Genomic DNA, 11,262 nt, shown 5'->3' with positions numbered 1-11,262 from the left:
ATTATTATTATTATTATTATTATTATTATTATAAGGATTTACACACAATTAAGAGTTCACTTTCTTCCCACCATATTCAAAATAGCTGTTTGGCCTCTGAAATCCTTCACATGAAAGGTTAAAATGATAGAATGGAGCCAATGTCTATGGGGAGAGTCATGAATTTACCTAGGCTTGGCGTTGCAGTTTCGTAAGCTGTCGATTAATTTTGAAACTTTTATAGTTTGTACTTCGTATTAAATGATATATAATAATCTTCTTTTCAATAAAGAATGGTTATCTCTTCGCTGAAAACATACTCTCAGTAATAAGTAGACACTAATTTTCTGAATAAGTAGACACTAATTTTCAGCATATTCCTCTCTTTGTTTGGAAATACAGCAAGGAATATCTGTATCGGTTGCAAGCTAAAAACTGCTGATATTTAACAATTAATCTGTCTCTTATTTGATAATTTACCTGAATATCAGAATAATATTCATATATTTCTGTGGTATATATATATTTGTAGTACTTCTTATATTAGCCTACTGACATCGGTAATTTAATTTTGTCATCTTTTTTTTTTATATATCTTTTACGATCTTCGTTCTTGAAAAGAATTCATTAAGCATAGGTGGCGTTTGAAATCTTGCTTCCACTAGCAGTGAGATGGTGACTTAAGTTGTGTTCTGTGTGTGAGGGTCTTGTAATTTTATGAATGTGTTATTTTCCATGTGTCTGCAGAAAATGGTGTACGCATCTCATTACGGAAGGAAAGAGTGATTTAGCTATTGAGTTATATGGTATAAGGAGAAGGAGAAATCGAACATATTTATCATTTTCAAAATGCAATTTGAAGTCTGAATGTGACGTCACGAACTATAGCATCCCAGCAGTTTTGCGCCCTCGCAGGGAAAACTTGAAAACTTACCCATGTTATTAAAAACTAAACATGACAACAACAATATGAAATACTGATCTATCATGACACGTCCTTTAGCTACAATGATATGTTTTAGTCATACTTTATACTTGAAACTCTACAAACCATGCTGTGTTTTTCAGAAACAATGCGGATATGCACACACAGATGAATTAGAGGTACATCAGCTTTCATACATACAGATTTTAATGGTGTGAGTGTGTGTGTGTAAGCAGCATACACCAGCTAAAAGTCTACCATGCAGAGAGAAACTCTGTGACGAACTACTTTATGTGTAGTGAATACATTTTAAGTGGAGTAACTATAACAGTTTTAATGTTAGTTTTTAACTGGTATCTGGCCATTTCGAGTGACTAGGCCTACTCGGAATTACTAGAAAATGGTCAGTTAAGCGTAGTGTTTGAAGAGCAACGGGAGATACAAAAATTCCCACGGTAAGGTTTGGCAGTCATGCAGCAGAGTGATTCTTAATGCTTGTTCGCATTACTTGGGATATTATCGTAACTGTAGCCATCTTAATTTATTATCATTATCATCGGTTATATACAGATAATAGCACCTATTTCAAGCTAGATCGAAGGAACATGTAGAAGCTATTTAGCTCTTTTATGTAAGTGGTTGTACATAACCATATTATTTTCATTTTATCTGAAGTTTCTAAAATCTGCACAGCTGTAATGCATGCACAGTTATCGGTATCAACTGCGCCCATTTTGGTTGTTGATATCATACGGAAATAAGAAGAGGATGCATTTTTATTATAATATATATATATACACACACATTTCTATAATTAATGGATGCAAAAAATTCTATGAAAAGATAAACGAGTTAACTGGCTTGAAGACTGGTATAACTTTATATTAGGTATGGCATTAGTATTTAGTGTAGTAAGAATTTTATTTAAGTAATGTTTAAAGTGTTTTTAGTAATAATGTTAGGACATATGATAACATATATGAAAAAATAAATTTGGAGGGATGATAATTAAATTCTTTGCGGAAAAGAAGCAGCATATTGCTCTGTATTTTACATTTTTGAGAAAGTTCAGCATATACTTCCGTGTATATAGAATATATATATAGGGTAAGCATCGTTAATTTGACTTGTTCTAAAATTTTACTCTGCTAAATATATAGTTGGCATATTTCATTTGCCACATATGTATATGGATATACTTATATACCCCTTTCAATATACTCTTAGTATATTTGTATTAACACGTCATATGAACATGTTAACTTGCTATTCCTGCATATCAAAGTTTAAACCTGCAGTGATACGTTTTTGAGAAATTAGTGGTAAGGGTTTTTGCTATATATATATATATATATATATATATATATATAGCTGTTGGCATTATATGTAATGATTGGATTCATTTATTAACCCAAGCAATTTGTGTTTAATGATCATCTCAGAAGTCATTTTATGACCCAGTTTTTTGTCCCGAGTTTACATTTTAACACTCATTAATAGCGAGTTCGACATTTTATAAAATTTTATTTGTGACCTCACAGTTAGTTACGGTAACTAATGATCACTCCCCCCCCCCCCCCCCGACTTTGATTTGTTGTACTCATATCTCCACTTTAGGTTGAATTTTTCATTTGATATTTGCCTAAAGTGTGGCGTATTTATTATTACCAGTACTACTACTAGTACTTTTATTTTTGAATCGGGTTGAAAGAAGTCAAATGATATGTATCCTGTTAATTATCACTTGCTATTGCTTTGTTGCTTATTTAAGGTTTATTATTATTATTATTTAGTATGTATGCGTATTTTTTTATAATGTGTTTATATATAAATACATATAAATGTTATATTTACATATTCAGTAGTTTGTGATTCAAGTGCATTTTTAGACGAAAACCTCGGTTAGAATTTGACAGATATTTGAGAAACAGTTAATATTCATAATTATGGATAATGTAAGTGTGTGTGTGGGGGGTATTAGATTTCCTTATTTCATTATTATGTCAGTTTATAGTGTTGTAAATCACACCATTTATACTGCCAACATGCACTGCTATCTCTGAAATGAATATTAAGATCCAACTACTACACTGAATGTTTTGCTTTAAGTAATTATGAAAATGACTTAGTGCCTTTCCCACATTTATTTTGTCCAAATCCTTCTTTTTTATATTATGCAGACTTGTAAAATTATATAACTTGATAGCAGCAACATTAAGTAAATTTCATTGCAACTGAGGGGAGGCCCATGTTTTGTGCTCAAATTCTAGAAATTTCTGAGTTGATAGTGTAATGATCAGGAAACTGCATTTTGCTAAATAAAAATATGCAAGCATATAAGTTGACTTCAAATTTGAAATAGCAAAAAAAATCTAGGTCTGATCATAGTGTAAGACTGCGTAAAACAAGGATATTGGCCAGAATTGATATATATGGGGAAAGCATCAAGTCATTTTCATAATTACTTGAAGTAAAATGTTCATAGCAGTGAGCATTGGCAATATAATTTTATTGTTACTTGATTTTAATACATTCTTCATACATACATCATTATTGGCATGAAAGGATATTTAATATTGATATGTCTGCATAGTTAAGCTCCAAATAATGAGGTGATCGTAGCACAGAGAAAACTGGGAAATGAACAATTTGGCATTTATGTGCATCATAAATGTTTTGATAATCAATAGATAATCTGCGGATTATGTAACCTTACTATAGAGGTTTCATTTATGATGGTTTTGAACGTATTGTTTGTAGGTTAGCTAAGGATTTATATAATATAGAAAACTGCACTCTTAAGAACAAGCATGTAACTTTATTAAGTAGGTTGTTGGTCTCTATTCTGCAGTGGTATTCGAATCTGATATCTTGTTAGTCAGATATGGGTTTGGATATTAACTCACTTTTTATTGCTTTAAGCCTTTATTTATTAATTCAATCCTTCCAGTTAACCCTGTTGTGTGGTGTAGTATGTTCCATCATTATATCATTACATCACTATACCTGGATTCAGTATGTAACTTGTAAAGAACATTGTTAATATGATTCCTAAGAATGCTCACTCATCTCAGGAGATTTAGATTACATTAAGCTGAAGTACTGCTACTCTATGACTGGCAACTGATTATCAAAGCAAATTATGGACTATGAGTTATTAGTTCATTAATAGAAAAAAAAATTGATGTATAAGAGGAGTGATATATTTAACAGCATTATTGCAAATACAGATATATAACCCCCAGCCCTTGTTATCTATTCTTGAACAGCATGTTTCATTATTGGTTAATTGTTTTAAGTTATATTTAATTTTGGCACTTGGAATGTATTACCAAGTGATGTAGCTAGAGATCTTATTTTAATAAGTTAATGCTAATATCTGTATTTTATTTAATATCTCAAAATCATATATGGGAATCATCAGCTGAAGTTACTTGATGCAAGTGGATGCTATTTTAGGTGTGTCTCTGTGAAGGGGAGAGACACACAGACAACTTTAATGACATTAAACAAGTACAGGATAATAAAATTATCATGCACTCAGTTTTCTTTATATGGAATGATCAGTTGATCATTCCATGTAAGGAAAGGTTTGCTTGATGCAAGTGTGTTGTGCATTAGGAGAAAAAGCATGTCTAAGATAATTGGAGGATGTTAAAATTGTCACATGCTTAAATACAGTCAACCTTGAATTATCATGCTTCAAGATTTAAAGCTGCCCATAGTGCAGTTCTGACATTTGCAATTTGGCTGGAAAGACATGGATCTAAATAGGAAGTTCAGAACCTTTATAAGAGCTTTTCATTTGAAATTGCTTTAGCCAATCTCATACAGATGATGATGATTTATGGTTTTAATGTTGCAAGGACAGCAGAGGTCATACTCTGCCATATCACAAGTTATATAGCATTACGCAAGGTTCTCATACAGAGGTTGCAGGATTTTTTATTCTAAAACCATAATTCCAAACAATGAAATGTGTACCTCAGTTACGTCACTTTTGAAAGAACTAGCAATTATATGGCATTCATCTCTTTATGCTCCATGGTGCAGTTACTTGGATGTTATGGCATTTGTCTGTGGTTGTAGGGACTTAGGTTCAAATTTTATACTGGATGTGAAGAATTTTAATAAGGACTTTTCAACCGAAGGTGAGTTAGCTGTTCTCATATGGAGGTCACACAGTTTTTCCTCCTGGAAGCTTAGGATTTTTATCCCATAAAACTATTATTATTATTATTACGGGCAACTCCAAGGAGTCCTTAGACTCATCGTAGTGCAATCTAGATGTAATTTCAAACAAACTAAAACAGTCTGCCTCTTTCATACAATAAAATTATTTCATTGCAGCTTGGGCAGTCTTTGAAATAAATAGTTTAAGAAAATAATACTAGACATTAAATAATGGATTAATAATTCATTAACATGAGTCACATTACGCTCTTCCTCTTAATCTTGAAATATATTATCAAATACTGATTAGTAATACTGCAGAAAGGAATATTTTTATTACCTAGAGGTTTAGTAAAATGGTGTAGAATATATTTATAGTTTAAATATATCTCAAACATTTTTAGATGCATTTCGATGTTATGAAATATGTTTAACTCAGATAATTTTTAATTGTAAAATGAACAGATTATAATTAATAACAATATATAAACTGAATGTGTAGTAAGTTGGGCCAAAACAACTCTTAGTTCAGTTGCTATGATAATAAATGATATTACTATACCAGAATGCTATTGCATTATTTTGATTTAACTGAAAGGCACATTGATCAATTAAACTATCACTTACTCATTAGAATTATGTAATAGATATACATATTATGAGTGGATTAATGGAATTAGTTGGTTCTTTAGGATGTGTTTTCATGGATTGAAGTCATTAGTAATCTTGACCAGTTGAGGATTGCTTTCTGTTTTGCTAATAATAAAATGATTGCTCATTTCTAACAGGTAGGTTAGTCATACAAGCAATAAGCACCTTATTTACTGGAAAATTTTCATTTTGGTAATGTGTTGTTTTTATGATTTTCTTAGATGAGGAAATTTCCATAAATTTTTTATGGTGAAAACATATAAAGAAGTTTTGCCTATTTTTCTTTAGGAGTATCCCTTTTATGATGTGATTGGCTTTTTACTCAATTTTTTTTAGGGCATTATTGATATTTTAAAGACATAAATACATGAATATGAGGAAGGAATTATTTTGGACGTACCTTTGTAGAATGTTCTTGGCTGTTTCTTTCGTAACAGCATTAGGTGTATAGCAATAAACATTTATGTATCACTGCTGAAGTATGACAGAAAGGAAGGAGGGGGGGGTCGAAATGTGGAGATAGATGTGGGAGAATTGCGGATAAGAGAAAGGTATTATTATTATACCTCGAAGGAGTCCGAAGACTCATTATGGGAGGACACCTACAACTGTCTCAACCACTACACCGAACCGCTACTACGAATCGTCTCCATCAACGCCATCTACCACCCACCTCCATCACAACTAGTATTTTTGTCTGTAAATTGTGTGTGTTCTGAAGGGCCGATTTGTCTGTATGCGGGATGAAAAACCCGAGTTTCCGGGAGAAAAAACCCTGCTACCTCCGTATGAGATCGGCTAACCCACCTTCGATTGAAATCGTCCAGATAAAGATTCCTCCCGTCGCGACGAAAATCGAACTTAGGCCTATTCCAATCGAAGGGTGCAGTGTACCATGTATGTGAATATAAATCCTGGATTTTAAGGGTGGGCTGTGAATTCTTTGGGAGAAGGTGAAAGATGGAATATTTTTAGGGAAAAGAGGAGGATAGAATATGATGGATGAAGATTTGGGGTAGGAGTAGCAGGGTGTTAGTCATTTCGACTGAGTGTCATCTTTGGAGCTTGGGAGAAAAGTGGAGGCTATGTCATGTCTGCTTAGTGTTTTTGTCTTGGGTATATCTGTGTTATTTTCCATTGGATGGAGTCTTGGCCTAATTTTTATGTTTTGGAGCTTCCAACTCTTGGAGATTATAATGGGGCATTGAACGTTTATAAAATTTTTGCCATATTTTATGGCTATTGTTTCCGATATTCTAAGCATTGTTTCTTTTTCCTGTATGGCTACTATTACGGCTTTGTAGACATACAGGAAAAAGAAACAATGCTTAGAATATCGGAAACAATAGCCATAAAATGTGACAAAAACTCAATAAACATTCACATCCCTATATAATCTCCAAGAGTTGGAAGCTCCACAACATAAAAATTAGGTTAAGACTCTGTTCAAAGGAAAACAACACAGATACACCCAAGACCAAAACACTAAGCCGACATGACTTAGCCTCTACTTTTCCCAAGAGCTCTGAAGACAACACTCAGTCGAAACTGCTCACACCCTGTTACTTCCTCTCCTAATCTTCATTCATCATATTCTGTCCTTTTCCTTTCTCCTAAAAATATTCCATCTTTCAAGTTCTTCCCAAAGAATTCACAGTCCACCCTAGAAATCTTGGTTTTAAATTTACATACCTTTATCTTATTTGCAATTCTCCCACCTCTTTCTATATCCACATCTCACCCCCCCACCCCCTTCCTTTCTGTCATACTTCAGCAGTGGTATATAAATGTTTATCGCTATATGCCTGATGCTGCTATGAAAGAAGACAACCAAGAACATCCTACAGAGGTATGTCCAAAATTATTCTTTTCTTATATTCATCTATGTATCTATGTCTTCAAAATATCAATAATGCCCTAAAAAATTGAGTACAAAGTTAATGACATCATGAAAAGAATGCTTCTAAAGAAAAATAGGAAAAATAGCCATAAAAATTAATATAAATTTAGAGGAGTAACATGGAAAATTTTTCCAGAAATAATATCCATATAAAGAAGTTTCTCATCTGTGGATTTCTTAAAATCAGTATATTAAAGGAATGTTTCCAATATTAAATTTGTTTAGCTTATAGTGTAATCGCAATAATTTGACACCTATTGGGAATCAAAAAATTATATCATACTTGAAATTTTGTGCTTTCTGATAGATGGCAACAATTTGATTAATAAATAACTGAAATGTGAGGATACATATCAGGAATTTGATGATGGTAATAGTTTCTTAAATATTTTTACTTATCCTTGGCTTGAAAATGACTTCTAGAAAATGCAACTGATAATACTCTCCCAAATTGTATAACATCATAAGAATTAAGTAAAGATTAAAAGAAATTAAAAAAAAAACAGTAATCACCAGGAGAAGATAAAAAATGTTAGTAGAACTTATGAAATATGCAGGAAATAAATTTAACCAGAGATTTCTCACATTAATAAAAATATATATAACATTGGTAAGATAACCAAAAACTACAGACATAAGTTATAAAATATATTCCAAAATATTGAAGAATAGAATCGATCCTATTCTTGAAGAAATTATAAATGAAGAACAGAATGTCTTTAGACACATAGACCATATATTCATTCTTGGTATACTAATTGAAACTAGAAAAGAATTCAACTTTAAAAAAACACACCTAGCATTCATAGATTATAAAATAGCTTTTGACAAGATAGACTGATATAAACTGTTTGGTATACTAAAGAAATCATGCATTAAAATGTATTAACTGATGTTTCATATAAATTCTGTAGCTTATGTGAGAAAACAGTAATAAGCATAAAAAAGGAAACAGAACCCAAACATTTAAAGAAACTTAGACGAGAATGTCCCCTATCTCCAATATTAATTAAAATTTATATGAATTAAAGAATGGAGGATAACCACCAAAGAAGGAATCCAAATAGAAAATGTTATTTTGGATATCTTACTTTTTGCAAGATGACCAAGTGATATTTGGAGTAATTGAGGATAGTTTATGATAAAGTTGTATATAAATTGAATTTAATAATAAAACAATATATGCCAATTTCTCAAGAAAAATAAAATAACAGAATAATTGAACAAGTCAGTAATTTTCGTTATTTGAGCTATAAAATAAGTTATTATTATTATTGTACATCCTCGGGCACCTCCGTGGAGTCTGGAGACTCATTGTGGGAGACCCAAATTATTCACACAATCTATCATACCTCTACTTGAACCCATTAACAGAAGCACTCACAACTGACTCTTGCAGTCCATTCTACTCATTCACAACTCTCCAAACAAAAAATCTAGTCCTCACACCCCTACTAACCACACCTTTATTCATCTTCGAGGGTAACCCCTCCAGCCGAGTGCAGAACATTACCTCAGCCTCAGTCATATAAAACACTTTAAGCAACTTAAATGTTTCTATCATAGTCCCTCTTTTTCTCCTGTCAACCAACTTCTGCAATCCACACACTTGCACTCTATCTTCATAGGGAACATTCCACATACCACTCACCATCTTGGTCACTCGCCTCTGAATCTTCTCTACCACTTCTTCACCCCCAAATCTCTAGCTTTATCTATTTCCTGGAGTACAGTACCATCAATGTGATACATGGCTTGTAATCTGTTTTTGTCAAATTGCATAACCTTATCTTTCTCCACATTAAACAGACACATATTATCTTTTGCCCATACCAATAGCCTATTTAAATCATCTTGCAAGCCTCTGCATTGCCTTGATTAATCATTACTCTACCTAATTTTGCATCATCAGCAGACAGCTGAATATTTCCTTTCAGGTTATTTCCTATATCATTTATGTACAAATTGAACAGCAATGGTCCTAGCATTGAACCTTGCAGCACACCACTAGTCACCTGTTTTTGCATTGATTCTGTCCTTCCATACGCCACTTTTTGATATCTGTCTAGCAGCCACTCTCTTATCCACTTAACCAGTGTCATATCCATCACATTTTGTTCTAATTTGCATAACAGAGTTCCACATGGTGTTCTGTCAAATGCCTTTGCAAAATTCAGCAGAATCATTGTGTAGCCATTTCCCTTATCCAACTCTGCTGTTACTCTATTATAAAAAGACAGTAAATTACTAAGGCAGGACTGACTTTCACAAAGCCATGTTGCCACTCGTATAGTATCATATTTTTATTCACCCATTCCTGAATTCTCTTTTTACCAATTTTTCTACTACTATTACCACCATGCCTGTGACGCTGATTGGTATATAATTTGCTACTGCAGTCTTAGAATCTCCCTTATGCAAGGGAATTATTTTGCCCTCTTTCCACTGCCTTGAAACTCTACCAGATCTGAGACTTAAATTAAATAGCCTAGTCAGAGGCATTGCCTGTTCTATTGCACATTCTCGCAAAACCCCACCTGATATCTCATCTAATTCCACAGCTGTATTTACATTGAATTTCTGCAATATCCTAACAACCTGCAATTCATCCACCTCTGTTCCTGCTTTAGTGTGTGTCACATATGTTGAAGCAGTAACGTCACTAGGATGATATACTCTTGCAAAGTGGCCACTTAGTAATGCGATAATTTTATCTGCTTCTGTCACCTCATGACTATCATCACTCATTAAGGTTAATCTTCCATAGTTGTTCTTTCTTCTGCTTGTCACATAACGAAAAAACTTCGGGATTTCCTTTTGCCTGTTCAGCTGATTTCTTCTCATGATCTGATTTTGCCTTATTGTCATGCTGGTCAACTTCCTTGCCTGAACCTTGTACTGTTCATGATCACTTTCTCTTTATATACTCTCCACAGCATTTTCTTCTGCAGCTCATGCTTAATGATATTACTCATCTGTCTAACTCCTACGTGATTAACCCTCCTGACCTTAGTCAGGAGGGCTAATCACAATTTAATATTGCTTTATACAATTTAATATTGCTTTCTCTAGATAACCCTTAACTATATCCCATGTATTACTTGCATTGTTACCCTGCAGTGTTTTATGCCATGGCACAGATTTAAGCTTCTTCCTAATGAAGCTTTATATAATGAAAATTTTGACATTTCTAACAAATTCTGGAATTTGTTAGAAATGTAAATAGACTACTGAACAAAACATGAAGACCAGTAGTAGTTATGAACAAATCAAACTAACAATGTATAATATTTTATCAAGACCAGCATTATTACATGGAAGTGAAGCATGGATAATAAGCAAAAGTGACAAGAATGGCTGCAGCAGAAATGAAATAAAAGAGAAGAATGCAGCTATTCAAGATAAAAAGCAAAATGATGAGGCATTAAAAGAGCTGAACAAAATAACAATAATGAACACAATAAAAAAAATAAGTATTAAATGGAAAGAACATCTTGAATGAATAATGCATGAAAGAAATACTCAGGGAGATGAAGAATTAAAAACCAGAGGGATGAAAGAATAGAGGTAGACTGATGAAATGGTTGGCCAAGACAAAAACAGGTTACCTGGCCTAGAATCATGAAAGGAAGTT

General features: G+C 32.8%; 1 protein-coding gene across 6 annotated transcripts in view; it reads left to right on the top strand.

Moving 5' to 3' along the window:
• Nucleotides 1-660: 660 nt before the first annotated feature.
• Tlk (Tousled-like kinase) overlaps nt 661-11,262 on the top strand; it is a 641,803-nt gene continuing 631,201 nt past the window's right edge. For 2 of the 6 annotated variants that reach the window (XM_090394235.1, XM_090394236.1), the window contains exon 1: nt 661-1,535. The gene's annotated coding sequence lies outside the window, so the exon portion shown is untranslated. Of the gene's footprint in view, nt 1,536-1,588; nt 1,793-5,783; nt 5,866-11,262 lie in introns of those variants that run through there. The other 4 variants (XM_090394231.1, XM_090394230.1, XM_090394233.1 and 1 more) reach the window with 4 other exon arrangements.

Source organism: Typopeltis vanoorti, chromosome 6, assembly GCF_054136105.1.
Source record: "Typopeltis vanoorti isolate ZY-2024b chromosome 6, IOZ_Tvanoo_1.0, whole genome shotgun sequence".
In the NCBI taxonomy this organism is placed as follows: Eukaryota; Metazoa; Arthropoda; class Arachnida; order Uropygi; family Thelyphonidae; genus Typopeltis; species Typopeltis vanoorti.
Note: the sequence above shows the minus strand (reverse complement) of the source record. Positions and strands in the feature narration are given on the sequence as shown.